Below are 17869 nucleotides of genomic sequence, written 5' to 3' on the forward strand. Positions count from 1 at the left end.
CCTTAAAGCAGTTATGCTTCTAATTTGGAGGCAGTTTTTTTTTTTCTTCTTCTTCTTCCAGAAAGTTCCCTATAGCGATTGCACATAAAATCCTATTTTGAATAACATATATTTGGACATATTGATGAAAATATTTCTTAAGAATGTGGCTGTTTGCTAGATTGGGGAAGAAGACTTCAGGAAAATGGGAGGGAATATTTTAAATTGTATTTTTAATTAATTAATTTCAGGGGCTGGGGTTGTGGCTTAGTGGTAGTGTGCTTGCCTAGCATGCGTGAGGCACTGGGTTCGATCCTGAGTACCACATAAAAATAAAGACAATAAAGTCCATCAAGAACTAAAAAAAAAAATTTAAAAATTAATTAATTTCAACCAGGACTTCCAATAATGTTCACTCACTCCTGGCCAAAAGCTCTGTCACCCCTTAGGATCATCTGAGTTCATCACCTGTCATTGACACTCTGTTTGTTGCTGGTCGTTGTGCTCCTGTGTGCATTGGGAACAAAGAGTCTATGAAAAGGAGTATCAGGGGAGACTGTGAATGGGCAGCCCAGTTCCCTTTTATTTTTTCATTAACGTGTTGTAAACACCAGCCTACGAACATCTCAATAAATCTGTCTCCCTCATTCAATGCTTCTTTGGGGTTGACAAGAAGGGGTAGTTGGAAATGTCATCTTTAGCCAGCATATATCCTGCCAGCTTTAAAATTTCATTTCTGTGACTTTATCATTCTCAAAATATTTTTCAGGTTCAATGGAGGGAGATCTTTTAAGATACAGGTTGAGGAAAGGAGAATTTGTGTTGGGGTCTGTGAGATGCATGGCTGATATCAAAGCCAGGAAATAATTAAATTTCAAAAAATTCTTTTTTATTTCATAAATAAAAAAATAATTAGCCATGACTTATTTCAAAATAAAATTTTAAAATGACATAGGGATCCTTTTAGATAGATTCTTTTTACTGATCTAAGGTTGAGACATCCTATTTTCAGGAGGAATCTGTTCCTCTGACTCTGTTCTCCTCCCGTACCTCCCCTGGCTTCTGAAGTCTTGCTGTGGTTTAGCTGCAGGCTGAGGTGCTCCTAGCTATGTTTTCTTCCATCACTGATAGCAATTTCCCTCGTCTATGGCAACAACACATATTTCTAATAAATTAACTGCTCAGGATTGCTGTGTTAGAGGTATGGGGTAGGACCCAGTGAAGTGTTGCAAATTATTTTTATCTCCTACTCCCTGTTAAGCAGCGGTTGTTATTCTATTATCTGTGTTTTGAATCTAGCTGTTTGATCCTTGAAGTCTAAAAGTAGCTTCCGTGCACAGTTTTATGGTGTTAGGGATGCCAGTTGCAGCTATAAATTCCCCCGCTTGAGCCATATCCGCTTGCCACATCCTGAAAATGTATTTGACTGTATTTCCCCCCTGTACACCTATATATTGGGACCTGTGGTCATATCACTTCCATGTACATTTCTCTTTCCCTTCCTGATAAACCCACCAATTCTGAATCCATGGCAAACACATCGCCTCTTCCTCCACACCGTGCTGACCTTGTTGTTTCTTATGTCGCTAATGAAGTGTTACAGCCAGCATTCCGCAGGGAGATTTGCAGGAACCAGCCTCTCTTTTTTCTAGTGCGACAATTAGATTCAACAAGAGAGAAGAGCACCACAATCAGAAAACCTTAAGTTCTCAGACATTATTTCCATCTGGGCATTTTGAGAAGACTAAGGAAGAGCTGTGTGTCGCTATGCCTACAGTTGACGGTGTGGTCAGTGCATCCTTCATAAATTCAACCTACACAGGGGAACTCAAGGGATGTGGAGTGGCACATTTCCATCTGCTCTGATAACAAAGCTCTGTTCTATCTGGATGGATTAAAGCCAAGAAGTGAGGAGATGGGGAAAGGAAAAAGAGAATGTAAAAAGGTAAGCAATGGAGGTTGGGGTTGTGGCTCAGTGGTAGAGTACTTGCCTAGCATGTGTGAGGCACTGGGTTTGATCCTCAGCACCACATAAAAATAAATAAATGAAATGAAGGTCCATCAACAACTATAAAAAGTAAAAAAAAAAAAAAAAAGATAAGCAATGGGAGTGGCTTGTTCTTGCTCACATCCTGGGTAAAAACAGGTTGAGGTTAATGTGATGCAATCATTTTTTTTTTTTTTAAATGGCTCCTCCATACTCTTTTTTGCTTTGGACTTTACTTTCTTCTACTTCTGGTTTCCTCACAACTACTCATTGCTTCTAATGCTGTCCCAATGCCTTCCTTGATATGTATTTTCAGCATTCTCTCTTATCCATTTCTGGTTTTAAATACCCAAGAAAGAGAATTCTACAGGAGCAAATTGTGTTTTCACCTGCTGCCACCCCAAGGTTATGGGCAGGCCTCTGCCATGATGTTCTGCCTCACCTTGGGCCCAGAGGGATAGAACTGGCTGTCTACTGACAGAGACCTCTGAAACTGTAAGCCCCAAATAAACATGTCCTCCTCTAAAATTGTTCCTGTCAAAATAAATTGTTATCAGTCAAACTAAAGGCTTTTGCTTGCTGTAGATTTGCACATCTGCAAGGAACCAGAATGGCCAGGTCACATGGGACAGAATATAGCCAGAGGCTACATGTTCCACAGAGGCTGTGGGCAGGCGCATTTTGGGGGAATGGTAAATAGCAGCCAATCTCACCTCAGCTTCTCCTCCTACACAGTACACACACAGTATTCATGCTTGTAATTAATTGTGTGCCCTACATGAACCTTGGGTCCAAAGGCTCACAATCAAAGGAATCTAGCACATGGCAGTGGTAGGGTGCTGGTTGTTGATACTTTCAGTTCAAAAGGAAAGACTTCTGTGTTAAAATCCACAGCAGGAAATAACAGCAACTGCAAACAAACAAAAAAAAAAATCCTCAAGAGTGACTTAACTCATGGAAGATATATAAACAATCATTTATGCCCATAGAGAATGAATAAAAGATCAAAGTTGGAATAACAGAACAAAGAGCCTCCCCCCCCTTTTTTTCCTGCTTGAGAAAAGTCATCCAACAACTAGAGATCTCAATATTCAACGATTTCTATATATGAATATGAACTATGTAATCCTGAGTCAGCTGGAGGCTTACCGGCTTCCAGCCTTGCGATTCCCCTGTCCAGGGAGATTTCGCTGCAAGATTTTGCTACTTCCCAAGGTAGAGGTGTGAGTAGGGTGGCTGCTTGTGTCCTGTGGGCCACTTGGGTTCAACTACCTACTCTGTCCTGTAACACATCCCCTCTATTATGAATCTGCCTCTTGCTGGAGTGTGTGTGCTCTTCTTTGAAGCCTTGTTCTTCACCTCTCCTCCAGGGTTCTCCCCATGGCCCCATGTCTTCTATTTCTCTTTATTTTTTGGGGCAACTCAACTCTCTCTTCAGATGTTTTCTCCCCAAAATTTACTCTTCTAAATCTTTCAAAAGAACAAAACGGAATTGAGGGATGTTATAGTTTAGATATGAGGTGTTCCCCATAAGCTCAGGTGTGAGACAATGCAAGAAGGTTTAGAGGTGAAACGATTGGGTTATGAGAGTTTTCACCTCCTGGGTGCAATGATCCCCTGGTAGTGATTAACTGGCTAGTAACTGTAGGCAGGTCAGATGTGGCTGGAGGAAGTGGGTAGCTTGGGGCAGGTTTTGGGGGTACATATATTGTCCCTGGTAAACTGAGCTTAGTCTCTCTCTTTCTCCTTCTTGGTAGCCATGTCCTGACCTGCTTTCTTACATCATATTCCTCTGCCACCATGTTCTGCCTCACCTTGGGCCCAGAGGGATGGAACTGGCCGTCTACTGACAGAGACCTCTGAAGCTGTGAGCTCCCAATAAACACGTCCTCCTCTAAAATTGTTCCTGCCAGGTCTTTTGGTCACAGTGATGGAAAAGCTGACTAAAATGAGGGACTCCCACTTAATAGCTTCCATGCCTGTAAGGAAGCAGTTGCAGTTAACAAGTAAGGCGTACTGTACTTTATGATTATAAAATCTCACCGAAGTGTGAGATTAGGACTAATATCTTCCTTTTGTCAATGAGAAAATGTGAGTCCTGGGGTTAAGTGAGGCACTTGGGGTCACTACCCAATTAGCATGGCAGCTTAGATGCCAATGTGAAGCTGTGTTGCTGCCTCGGGCTCCACATACCTGCATTTCAGCAAAACGTTTTATCTCAATCTGTTAATGCCTCCTTGCTGGACCAGGTGGATTTATGTTCCTGGACAATGGGTTAGATTTATTTCTTACTGAATGGCTATTGCCAGAGTGTTTATTTGTGAGTCATTATCAGACGAGAAAAAGTTAGAATAGACTTTGGGCACTTAGCCATGGAACTGTCCTGTAGTTACACATCTCTATGCCTGTGATAAAATTGCATAGAACTAAACACACACACACACACACACACACACACACAGACACACACGTAAATGGGTAAAATATAACTAAATTTGGTGGATTAAATCAACATCAAACTCCTAGTTGTAATAATATACTATAGTTTTATCAGGTGTTACCATTGGGGAAAACTGGGTTAAGATTGTATGGGGGTATTTCTTCAACTTTGAGTGTATCTATGACTATCTCAAATTAAAAAATTAAAACAAACCAAAAACCTAGTGAGTAATCTCTATGATCCAGAGAGGACCTCAGCCAGTAACTGATAGAAATCCAGCTGTTGCCTGTTCCCCAGGGTAGGCCAAGGTTGCCTCTGCCTGTCTCCATGACTCAGGCATGTTCTCTCCAGGTGAGGCTACCTCCAGCTAACATCTGCTTCCTCCATCTAAGGCCTGGAGATCTCAGAATTGGACACTTGCTTGTCACTGAAAGCTTCCCAAGAGAACGAGATCTTTTTCTGGTGTTCACTGATATAGTTTGAACATGGTTTGTCCCTCTGCACTCATGAGAGGAGTTTGATGCTCAAAGTCATGATGATGGCTTAGAGGGTAGAAACCATCTGATTACTGTGTTTAGAGGTGAAACCGTTGGAATATGATTAGAATTAGATAAGGTGATTAAGGTGGAATCCCATGAATAAATCCTGAAGTCTTTTTTTTTTTTGGGGGGGTGGGTGGTACCAGGGATGAACTCAGGGGTACTTGACCACTGAGCCAAATCCCTAGCCTTATTTTGTATTTTTATTTAGAGACAGAGTCTCAATGAGTTGCTTAGTGTCTCACTTTTATTGAGACTGGCTTTGTACTTGCCATCCTCCTGCCTCATCCTCTTGAGCTGCTGGGATTATAGGAGTGTGCCACCTCACCTGGCAATTATGTCTTTGTAAGCAAAGGAAGAGAGACATTCAGACATAGACAGGTATGCTCCCTGTCTCTTACCATTCGATCGATGCTCTGCATTCTACCTCAAGTTACTCATCAGGAAGAGTATCACTAAGTGAGGCTCCTAGACTTTGCACCTGTAGCACTTGTGAGCTAAAACACACATCTTTTCTTTATAAAGTAGCCTGCCCCAAGTATTTTTTTATGGTAATGACAAATGAACTAACACACACTTTATTCTCATGCAGTTATCTCTCACTGACATTATTTTGTCACAATTATTTCAACAGTATTACATGACTAAATGACAAAGACGATAGATCATAAAGTAGGGAAAAAAGGCAATGCACCTGCAAATACAGTAACAGTTTAGTTTCTAACTTTTAATGAATGGTCCATAGACCCCAGACTCAAAGTTGAGAGTATAAATAGCCACAAAGAATAGTGAAGAAAATTATTACCATGTAAAATGAATTGATGATGCTTCAGAACAAAATATTGAACACTACTTCAGTGTTCAATTCAGTTAAAAAAATTTTTTTCTCAGTTTATTTTCTTTCCAACACAGAATAGAGACTTCAGAGGTCAGGGCAATGTCACAGTAATTCTCTGAGTCATTGTGGTAAGACAAAACTTGGCAATTGTTTTGCAGAAAAGTTCAAGAATTGCTTTTTCCATTTGTCACTCAGAACAGAAGTTAATCATAAAAATGGCTATTTGAAAATAGCACAAGCCTACAAACAGGGATTCTTCAGAGTCTTTCCAAGATCTCAGAGTGGTTCCTAGGGTATGAAGACAGATTTTCTTATTAGGCATTCAAAATGGCAAGTCACATCTTCTGTTACAATTTTTGTTCTTTAAATCTGATTAGAGCATTGAATATGAAAGAGGATTTTTTTTTCCAAATTTAATGAAATTTATTTATAGGGATAATTTATTCTCTTATATGGCTACTCAGATATCCAACCATGGCCAGAGAAGAGGAAATGATGAGGAAAAAATGAAGCCGAAGATGGGACTCAAATTGTGCATTGTGTTTGAGGCTAGAGTCGCTTCTGTGCAGCAAGGATGCTGCCTCTCACCCCCATCCTCAGGAAGTTCTGGAGACAAGAAAGATCTCTGGAAAGATTATGCCATGCCCTGAGTTACTTCTGGAATGATCCATGCTACTTTCTGGAGTTGCTTCAGTATTCATCAGACTTCCTGGCAAAGAGAAAGCACTTGTTATTTGCTGGTTCTTGTTGCCATTATAATTATCTCATTTATTATTTCCACTGTCAAAGTTTAGTAATGAGAAAAGCATCACTGGATGGCCTATCGCCTCCGTTTTTTCTGATACTACGATGTCAGAGCTGGAATGAGATCTTGCGATGGTGGGGTTTTATCATCATTGCTTGATCTTCTTTCTTCATGGATGGAGGAACAAACTGAGCTTTCATGATTCCTGGACCAGGCAGAGATAAAACGTGGTCACTCCTGTTTTGAGAATCCTGTTATTTTCAGCAGTTCTTGGCAGAGTATTCAGAATCCCTGTGCCCTAGACTCACACCCTTGGTGTATTCTGTCCCAGTGAAGTGGCTAACGGTGTATCCTGAGCCTTCAGCATCTCTAAAAATTATTTCCTCATACAACTAATATAGTAGCTGTTTGACTTAGAGCCACATGCCTCGTTTTACTTAACGTTGAACTCTACGTCCACATTTCAGACTCTCCAATCTGCAGTGGGTAATGCTGACTTTGGCCCAGTAGCCAGAGAAATTTCTCTAACCAATTTATACCCAGTCAGAGCAGATGCTACAATTTCATTATTTTGGACCACTATCAGCTCTACCCAGAACCCGTCGCAGCCCACTATCCCTCGCCAGATTTGTCTCTATCTCACAGTGTCAAATTGGAGTGGCAGACACAGCTTTATTGATATTGCCTTCTGGAAATTTCCCACTTACCAATATGTTTGATTCTTGGAAACATGATTTAGTTTATCCCAACAAAATCCTATAACATCAAATGTGAGCAGAGGGCTTAAGATTAGGTTTTTGTATTGCTCATTTCTGGTTCACTTGGCCATTGCTAAATGGATAATTCTGAAAAATTAACTATGGAAATCTGTATTTTTTGACAAGGCCAGTTCAGTTGTCACACCTACACACTCCTTTGTCTCCCTTATCCAACACCATTACATCGATGGATACCCTAAGCTATTTATTCTCCAAACTACATCTTAAGCTTGGATTTCAAACTGAACCCAAAACAGAACATGCAGCTGAATATGTTATCAATGAACCGGTCAATGAAAGAAGAAGAAATACAAATCTCTGATAAACATGAAAATGCTCAACCTCTCATAATAAGAGAAATGGACATCAAAATGAGACATGAGTAAAAAAATTGTCAGGTTAATAAAAATTTGTGTAAGGGCAAAGATTAGAGCTCCATGCTTTTATCTCTTTCCCTAAACAATTTGCTAAGCTTTGTTTTTACAGGGGTAGAATTTTTAAGAATTCTCTTTATCACATTGGGTTTGGCCTCTGGAAAACCATCAGGGAAGATAATCCAGGTACCAGCTTTGACAGGTTGTTCTAAATTAGAGCAAATGGGTGTTAGGTTGGGTAAGAGTTGGAAAGCTGAGGAATGCCTCCAATATCTTGTTCCTTAGCAGCTCTTAAAAGTTTTAAATCATGAATGTGCTTTGATTTAATAGAAGATGTTGGAAAGAATGGAAATAATATTGAACACTTTTTGGTAGGGAAGGTCCACTGGGCAGGCACTGAGCTAGTGAGGCAGACAAGAGACAATTATGACACAGTCTTTGATTTCCCAGAGCTGGGATAACTGAATTATCTAACAGACCAAATAACAAACATTGAAGGTGAAACTTGGTGCTCCATTCTAAAGTCTATTGTGGAAATTCCAAGGACCAGAGACACATGAAGTGAAATAATCAAGAGGTCTTTCTGAAGGGGCGGTACTTGCATTGGAACTTAAGGGAAGTTTGTACAAACTCAGGAAGTAGTCAGGAGGCATCCAGATGAGCTCTACAGTAGTGTGGGCAGACAGGCAGGAGGAGAAGAACTCGTCCAGAAAATAGCATGAAGATAAGCTTCATCAAGGTGGAGGCTCTTATTGAGAAGAAATAAAAAATGAATTTTGCAGCTGAGATTTGATTATGACAGCTCTCAAAAGCTTGAAAGAGAAGTCCAGAATCTAGGTAGGAGGCTGCAGGCAAATATTTGATCTCGGTGAATGTTCTTTGGGCATCTTCTATGTGTTCTCAAGGTTCTGCAGAAACAGGACAAACAGGAACTGGCTGTGCCTTGAGGGCTTGCAGGTGATAGCAGATAATAGATGTGAAAGTGAGTCTTAGAAAGATTAGTTTGGCAGGAATATTATCAAGTCAATGGAGAATTAATGAACTCTTAGGACAAAGCTCGAGGCAGAATGCAAACTGAAGGCAAGCATGTCCAGCAGCTCATTTGAGAGGTAGCATGGTGTTTTGTAACCCAGTGTTTTCAACTGGGGAGCTTAAACTGAAATTTTTAGAGAAGAGAAGTTAAGGTTTCCAGATTTAGCAATCCTGTTTTTCTTCAGTGTAAGTATGTCCTGTGCAACATACGTTGTTTATCTAAAATTCAGTCCTACTGAGCATACTGTATTTTGTCTGGCAGCCCTAGGAAAAGTCCCATCCACCATCCTGTTACAGTTTCCACAGCCACTTCCTATGGCAAAGTCCATACAAGTTGGTGGACTGGGATGAATGCTCAGAAGGAAATCTGGCTTCCATTTGTGTGAGTACACGTTAAGTTCTTGATAAATTGACAAAGACCTTCCATTCCACAACAGCCACCTATCACACAAGAAAATTTCTCCTATCTGTGAATATCCTTTGTAAAAGAATACTGTGTTACGATTTTAATTTTTTTTTCTTGTGGTACTACTGGGGTTTGAACCCAGGGCTTTGTGTATGTTACGGAAGCACTCTACCACCCGCCCCTGCATCCTACATAATGAAACTTTTACTGATAAATTCTCGTAGGTTCTAATGAGTTCTTAGTGATAGGATCCCCTCCCCCAACCCAAACACAAAGAACTAACTCTGTAAAGAATACTCTCTGCCACATTTGCTTCCTCTGGTCATGTTCCTCAATGTCACTTATCCCCTAAAATTTATGTACTTGAATGTGTAATGTTTTCATCTCCAGAGGAAAGAGGAGAAGGTGAGTTCTTCACAGTTTTATCGTTTTTGACGTCAAAGATTCCAGCTGACTGTCACATCCCATCTCCAACATCCAGCAAGTTAGCTCTCCAACTGCTTGTCAAACATAAAAAAAAAAAAATCAAATCAAATCACCAAAGAGTTCAGAAAATGGAGAGAGGTGTGGAGGATAAAGAATAGTTGTGAGGGGCCTTTGACATCAATTTCACTCTCCATGGATTCATAGGATTTCTTTTCTGCTTCTTTTACTGCAAAAAGATTTGACTTAAACTCTGCTGTGTTACAGACTCTAGAAAACTGGGGATGCTATTTCTAGACTTGTAATTTATGTAATAAAATTTCATGGTCACAAAACCACTGGAAGACTGAAGCATTTGGAAAAATTGGATTTTTGTTGAAATACAGGATAATTGCACAACAATAGCCCCAGAAAATGCAAATCACAATAAAGGAACAAGTGGAGGATATGCAGCCTGAGTAGGCATCTCTTGATGGCAAGCAACAGGAATTTCTTAAGAAAGCTCCAATGAAAAGCAGTTCATCTCAGGACTCTAATGGTGTTTGTTTACAACTACTGGAACCAGGAAGCTCTGAGTGCTTCTCTCTCTCTCTGCACCCCATGATATTACTTCACCCATTCCAGAAGAGAGTGGGTCCCTTAGTTTGTTTACATAATTTTCCAAGTCCTGTTCTTGTGGCTGAATATCTACAGTGATGGCATCTCCATCCAAATTTCTATGAAGGAGGCTCTTCACTGCCTGTCTTGAGTCAGGTGTGCATCCGTGATGGGCAAAAATGGATCCATGGCTTCCTGTCCCCTGAGCATGACTCTGGGGATGGATTTAGGCAGAGGTTTAGACAGAGCAGCTACATCAATGACATGATAATGCAGGTATTTTCCTTTGCATATTTTTCTCTAGTTGCTTTTAAGCAGAATAACTGGTTCGTTTGTGACCTGATTTTTTTTTTTCTGACTTTGGATCAAGTTCAAAATTCACTGAGTAAATCCTTCAGAACATCTGATCTTGTGTCATGAGTTTTGTGATTTAGGTTTCTCCTGGAGTCGATCATACAATGGACAGTATTGGGGTGGAAGTGCTGCCCCTAATATCATTTCTAAAATGTCCCAACTTCTGTCTTGAACTTTCTAGATCCGCTGTGATCTATATTACCAAACAAGAGACCTTGCTTGATGCAGCTTAGCTTGAAGTGGGAGAAGAGGAATCTCTTTAAGTGAAACTTGCTAATCAAAGGCTTGAAACTTAACAAAGAACATTTCACTGAATAATTGGTTACAGCAATTGAGTTTTCTAGAGATTCTTTTTTTTTTTTTGCCTTTTCTCAAGTTCTTTCAAGTGCATTGTGTGAGAATGAGAGTAGACCAGAGGGAGTCGAGATGGCCTTTCATAGGCTTCCAGTTAAGCTTTTAATTTACACTGGTTATCTATACCAGCTGATGCTCCCACATCATTATCTGTGAGACAGTGGAGAGAGAGAGAGAGAGAAAATGGCATTCTATTTTTTGCACCCTCTTCTCCTTGAGCCCTTGCATCTTCATTTAAAGGAAATCAGGTGAGCAGGTGAGGGGACTGGAAAAAAGATGGCTTTTAATAGCTTTTGAGATCAAAGTTCCAACTACATCCTTAAGTGCTGATCTGGCTTCTGTGATGTCTGATGTGGTATTCTCAGTTCCACCTTGTGTGTTTTAAGAATTTTGTACTTCTCAGATTAAAAAATGTCTTAAAGAAGGACAGCAGGCCATCTGGAGGTGGCACAAGTAGAGCGAATGCTCTTCACAATCCACCTTATTCATCCTATCAGTCAGTTACAACACAGCTGGCCTCGAATGCTAGCCTTGGGTTTCAGTCCGCAGAAGCCCAGGATAAAGTGGTGTCTGTGAAGATCTTATATAAAAAGAATGCTGTCCACTTGGGAATGCTGAGTGGTTATTTCTTTGACTCTGTTATCCCCCTTCTCCTTCCAAAGGGACTTCAATTGGATAGATACCTTAGAGTTGGAATATTATGCTGCAGAATGAACTGGCCAGCCATAGCAGGAAGCCACGTGTTTGATGTCTGTGTAGACACTGAATTGAGGGCAGCAGTGGCAGGATCAGGACTAGAATTTTAGCACTAAAAGCCGAGTGGCAGAAACCAATGCCAGTGTCCGTGGAAAAACTTATAGTGAAGTGGCAGAGAATGGTGCCTGGAGAATGGGAATGGGAGAGGACTCAGGGCTAGTGTTGGGGACTTTGAGTTTAAATATTGAGTGAGAGTATCCTGGTGCACAGGTTCTTAGCTGCATGTCGTAACAGGGTCTGCCTGTGACTTCTGGCATCCAGCAAGGTTGTGGGTGTGACGGTGGAGTTTTCTCTTTTTAGAGCAGCCAAGAAGTTGACAGAACCCTCTCTGTAGGGACAGCATGACCTTCCTTAATACTGCTGTGTTCCACCGTGTTTGGTTTACAGGAAAAACTTGCTCAAGATTTTGAGACCCAATGTTTTAGTCAGCTTTTACATTACTGAAACCAAAATATATGACAAGAACAACTTAGAGGAGGGATTGCTTATTTGGGACTTGCAATTTCAGAGGTCTCAGTTCAATGATAGCTGACTCCATTGCTCTGGGTCCAAGGTAAGACAGGACATCATGGGGACGCTGCTCAGCTCAGGGTGGGGCCAAGAAGCAGAGAGGCCAGGAAGAAGGAACAATAGGAAGAACAGACCTTCCAGGGGATGGGATCTACCTCCTCCTGCCATGCTCCACCTGCATACAGTTACCACTACCACCCGCTCCATTCAAACTGGGATGAACTGGTTAGGTTATAGCTGTCACAATTCAATCACTGTACCTCTGAATATTCCTCCCATAAGACAGAAGCTCTGGGGAAATGCTGCCTATCAAAACCATAACACCTAGTTATCTCTGCCACGCGACCAGCGCTGGCTTCATGAAGGAAGGTTCGATTCATGAGTAAATGCTAGGGAGTTATTAATTAAAGAGACAGACTCTTATTACCTTTAATACCAGCTCCCAGACGGCTTCTCCTAGCTCCCGCCTCCAGCCACCTAATACGGTGGCAAGGTTTACAGAAGAGACTACTGAGAGAGAGAGAGAGAGAGAGAGAGAGAGAGAGAGAGAGAGAGAGAGAGAGAGAGAGAGAGAGAACATGCCAGGGAGTGGAATTTTATTGGGGAACAAAAACTTCCAGGGAAAATCCCATCCAATGAAGGTTAAGGGGGGCAGCATCCTAAGGTCAGGGGCAATGATTGGATCTTCGGGGCAGTGGCCAGACACTCCTCTCTATGGACAAGCGCTTGGACCTGGAGAAGGGTGGGGAAAGCTCTGACACAGCTGTGTCTAAGCGCCTCTCACCCAGCCAGGGAGGTAACTCAAATCACGTGTGAGGATGGCCTCCCACAGTTATCCATGGGTAACTGCAGCTCTGTGATGACTCCATGGGACTATCCAACAGGAAGATAAGGAATGTGCTTGGGAGGCCATGGCAGTGGCAGCTGGAGGCGATTGTGGTCAAAGGTTAGCAGGTAACTCCACTTTAACCTTCATTCTTGGCTCAAGAGAGAAGATACCTGCCACAAAGCTAAGTATGTCCTGCCTTAATATCATAAGGAGACGAAAGTTGTATAGTTTTTTCAAGTACTGGGGTTGCTTATTCAAATGCCTGACTGGTCACTTCAGGAGTGGGGTGGGCAGGATAGAAGTGATGACAGGCTCACATATGAGTCAATTGGATGGGGACAAAAACTAATTCTGTAAGACTGGTCCTACCCAGAGAAGGATAAGGAAATATAATGGAGGGACAAATGAGAGACACCATGGGGATGCCAAGGGTCAGGCAGCAGGGGTATCACACATATACACCAAGTCCAGAGGATTCAAAGAGGGACTAGGTTGGTAAGAAGAGGACCTGATCAGTAAGTGACAAAAGTCAGTAAGTGACAAGGAATGAGTGAGAAGGGCGGTGGTGGAGAGGCAGAGTGATGTGCTGTCAACTACTCCACTCATCAGGAGTATAATTTATCATTTCGGTACGTCATCCAATCACTGAATAAGTATTGTTTATTAAAAGATACTAAGTATTGAGTAAGTTCCAGGTTTTAAATCTTAGGATATAATATTCACAGGACCCAGACACCAAGATGATAGCAGAAGTGCTATGACTTGAAAGAGGGTTATGAGCAGATGGAAGGACAATGAGCAGATGGAGGCTTGGGAGAAAAGGGGAGGCTTCCTGTTGGTACAGAAAGCCAAGCTGAGTTTCAAGAACAAATAGGAGTTGGGTAGAAGATGTTGCTTTAGCCAAAGAGGACAGTGTATATAAATGTCCGGTGAAAAATGAAAATCCAGTGCTTTGAGGGAAGCCACATCATGATCAGAATCACTGGAGTATGGAGCGCAAGCTGGGGTGTGATGAGGGATGAGGATTCGGATAAAAGAAAGGACTTGAAGGACCTCCTAAGTTGTGGTGAGGACTTTGCACTTTATCCCAAATTTTTTTAAAGAGCCACGGTAAGGGCTTTAGGGAAGAGATATGCAATCTGAGCTCTGTTGGGAGCTAGGCTAGGAGGTAAGAGTGGAGCTGGAGAGAGAGAGATGGACTGGAGGGGATTTAGGTTGTCATGGTGACAAGGTTTGGTCATTGATGCAAGAGGTAGGGGAGAGGGAGGAAGTGGACATGATATCTAGATTTCTGGACTGGACAATGGAAGGTGGATTTTGTAGTCATTTATCCATTTGTGGAAATAAAAGGAGGATTGTGTCTTGGAGGGAGAGTAAGGAGTCCAGTTTTGGATGTCTCGACTGGGGAATTGCAGGGGGAAGTCCTGATTTTGAACTAGGACAGTGCCTGTCTTGATGGGGGTGGGGGGGTAAGGACCAGGCTGACCTTATTATCAGTTAATGGCCATGGTTTATTTTTTTCCCTCTGGTAAAGAAGAGAATCCACACCGGGAAAACAAGAAATTTGGGGCTGGAATTTGCCAGAGGGACAAAGCTGTAACCGAGATGTGCAACTTCTGAGTGCAGAAACAAATAAAATCTAAAGATTCTCAGTGTCACAAAAAGAATTCATGGAATTTCACTTGCACCAGTGGTTCTTATTTTATGAACTCCTTGACATGCTTCTGAAACAAAGCAATTGCTTTGTTGTTGTGTTCTGGGAGCGCTTCCAGCCAGGCACACCCAGAAAATGGTGTACTTCACAAAAGATCTGCCGTCTCCCTGGGCTCTGATTTTCTTCTCCCTGGGTCAGTATTTCACAGTTGTCAGGCTATTGCCCAATGCCTGCCTGTCTTAAACCCCAGAAGAGAGCCATCTGTTGAGCTATAGAATGTTTTCAGCCAGAATACATGCATCGTTATTCTAAGCGGGGCGTGCTGTTGCTTGTAGAATTTTTTATAGGTGGAGGCCCAGCATATGTTCTGAATTAGAAGCTCTCATCTGCCTGTGGCAAACCGTAGCATGTGCAAGTGGAAATTCCCTCCTGGGCGATCCTGGAACTATTCGGAATACTATTTGTTCAGATATTTCACTACCGCTTTTGTATAGCTCTTCCTCCATTCCCATTTAATCTTTGAATGCAAAAATGTCTGTGTGTGTGTGTGTGTGTGTGTGTGTGTTTATTTTGGATTGTCTCAAACAAGAAGCATTGCCCACTATCTCACTAGGAACCTTCTCTTTGTCCAGAAAGAGAACCGTATATAGAGATGCTGCCGTTTGGATAAGTGTCTCTAGAGCCCGCTGTGTTAAAAGCTTGGTTGTCAATCTGTGGCAATATTGGGAGGTGGTAGAACTTTTAAGAGTCAAGAGTTGCAGGTAAGAGGAAGTTAGGTCACAAGGAGAATGCCCTTGGAGGTGATATTGGCACCTCTTTGTTTCCTAAGTACCATGAGGCAAGTAGCTTTCTATGACAGACACTCCCTCCACAATATCCTGCCCCAAAGCTATGGGGCCAACTGAGCATGAAAAAAAAAAAACTTTAAAAATGTGAGCCCAAGCAAATCTTTCTTCTTTTAAACTTTATTACCTCGGGTATTTTGTTACAATAGTAGAAAGCTGACCGAAAAAGGAGAACACACTTTTTAGTTAAGTTTTTTATAAAGGAACTTTCTAAAGTATGTATTTGGGCAATTTCAAATTTTTAAAGACAGAAATATTTTGAATTTAATATAGTATTAGTGATGTCTGTTAGGAAATAATTCCATTTGACTGCTCTGGTAAGATTAAAGTTCTTGCTTCAAGACAAAACAGCTGAAAGTAAGAGGGGTGTTTTGGAGGAGAAGTGCATTGTAGGGATAGGTCAGTTGTGTGGGTTCATGATACAGATGCTGAATGGTTGTCACCTTTCCTCCTTGCCCTGCATAAATCAGGATTGTGTTACCAGAGTTAGGAGACTGGGAACACTGTAGCACAGAGGGCTGAGTGTGCTCACTGGGTGGGAAAGTTCATGAATGTCAGGAATTTCTTTATCTGGAATAATTAAAGTTTGCTGCAGGAGAAACATTTTAGGATTTTTAACGTGTAATGAGGCAAAAATTCTGGAAGCTTTTAGGTGCAAGAGATTGAGGTGGAACTATCCTCAATCTTGGGGACAGAAATAGAGTTCCAATAAGTGGTTATTAACAAAAGGTGGTGCATGGAATTTTCTCGATTTGGACCTGATTGCTTTTCCAGCCTTTTTTCTTCCCTTCTTTGTCCATCTCTAACACCTCTTATTGTTTGTACCATATCATCCTTCACAATATTTATCTTTAGTTTAAAATTAATGCATACTATTGTGAAAGAAAGAATATAAATAAATAAATAAATACAATAAATGCCATTCTCTGAATCTCAATTGTAAATTTCTTGGAATAGACTAACAGTTTTCACAGAAAACCCAATTTGATTCCTGCTGAAGTTGGGAAGCATGCCTCCATTAAGCAAGTACAATTTAGATACAAATGACCTTGCTGCTTTTACTAAGGTCATGTGGTATTTGGGTGATGAAGCTCACCTTTGTTTTCTTATTCCAATTCACAAAATACAACTGTTGGGAGAATAAAATGAGGTCATTCTTGGAGAAGACTAGCAACTGGCATATGGTACCTGGCATATAGTTGGCACTAAATACGTGGTACCACTCTAATTATCTAAGGGACAGGCTTGACCCTTCCAATGGGTGATGTTTCTAGAGACAAAGATGAGCTCACAATACTTTTTCCTTCTGTGCTTCTCCCTACTACACTTCTATAATATTGTCTCTCTCTCTCTCTCTTTGTGTGTGTGTGTGTGTGTGTGTGTGTGTGTGTGTGTACACACATGCCACATGTTCACATATGGAAACTTATTACCTTATTGTACAGCATGGACTGTTACATATGGAAGTGGAGTTTTCTCAGAAGTTCTCACTAGTCATATGCATTTTAATCAATCTTCTATTTTTATCAATCTTTATCTTTATCAATTTTTATCAATTTTATCAATTTTATCAATATTTATCAATTTTCTATTGACCCTACTATGTAGTTCAGAACATCACTTAGATGTTACTGGCACCTTCAAGCACATCTACTCAAAACCATGCTTGGAGGGTTGAAAAATTTGAGCCTGTGTGTATAATGCTATAAAGTTCTAAATAATAAATTAAATAAATTTCCAAGCACTTCTAATAAATTAAAGGATAGTTTAGAGTCCTAATTATAGCCATCTGGGTTAACTTCCCATTACAAATTAAAATATCCATCTTGACACAAGTTTAATTTTTCCAAAACACCTGTTCTGAAAGGAAATATACTTTTTACATAATTGGAACTGTGACACTTTGAAAATATTTCACTTTACTAGAAAGTCAGTTATGTTCAAGAATAAATGTTCTCCTGCGGAATGGGGAAAAAAATCAATCCTCAACAAAAATCCCAGCTAACACATGCAGAACTCACCCATCAATTTTCTTTCTTTTCTCTTCATCCTTATCATTTTTTTAAGTCAACAATAAGCCCCTTTGGTTCTCTTCTCACATTTTGAAAAAAAAAAATCGGAGAAGCAGAAGTGTGATCAGTTAACAACTATTGAGTTCTGAAAATAACAACAAAGCTTCTATCTTAAACCATCCACAGAAATTGGAGCAATTTCCATTACAACCTTGTGAATTAGGCAGCTTATTTGTACAATCCATTTTCCTCCACACCATTTACCCATTTTATTAATAATTCTGGTATTGTGAGTACACAACATACTGGTACTTCACTGATTATTCTATCAATCCAGAGAGGTATGTGATGATACAGGAATCTTTGAGGACTGAATTCAATAGGACCGGAATAAGAGAATTCTGGTTTACAATGGGCTGTGCCATTTTCTAGGCATT

The 17869-nt window shown here is 40.8% G+C and overlaps 1 protein-coding gene across 12 annotated transcripts in view; it reads left to right on the plus strand.

Moving 5' to 3' along the window:
* Gadl1 (glutamate decarboxylase like 1) overlaps window positions 1–17869 on the plus strand; it is a 494905-nt gene that overhangs the window by 38218 nt on the left and 438818 nt on the right. The gene's annotated exons all lie outside the window — the stretch shown is intronic.

This window comes from Ictidomys tridecemlineatus, chromosome 2 (genome assembly GCF_052094955.1).
Source record: "Ictidomys tridecemlineatus isolate mIctTri1 chromosome 2, mIctTri1.hap1, whole genome shotgun sequence".
NCBI lineage: Eukaryota > Metazoa > Chordata > Mammalia > Rodentia > Sciuridae > Ictidomys > Ictidomys tridecemlineatus.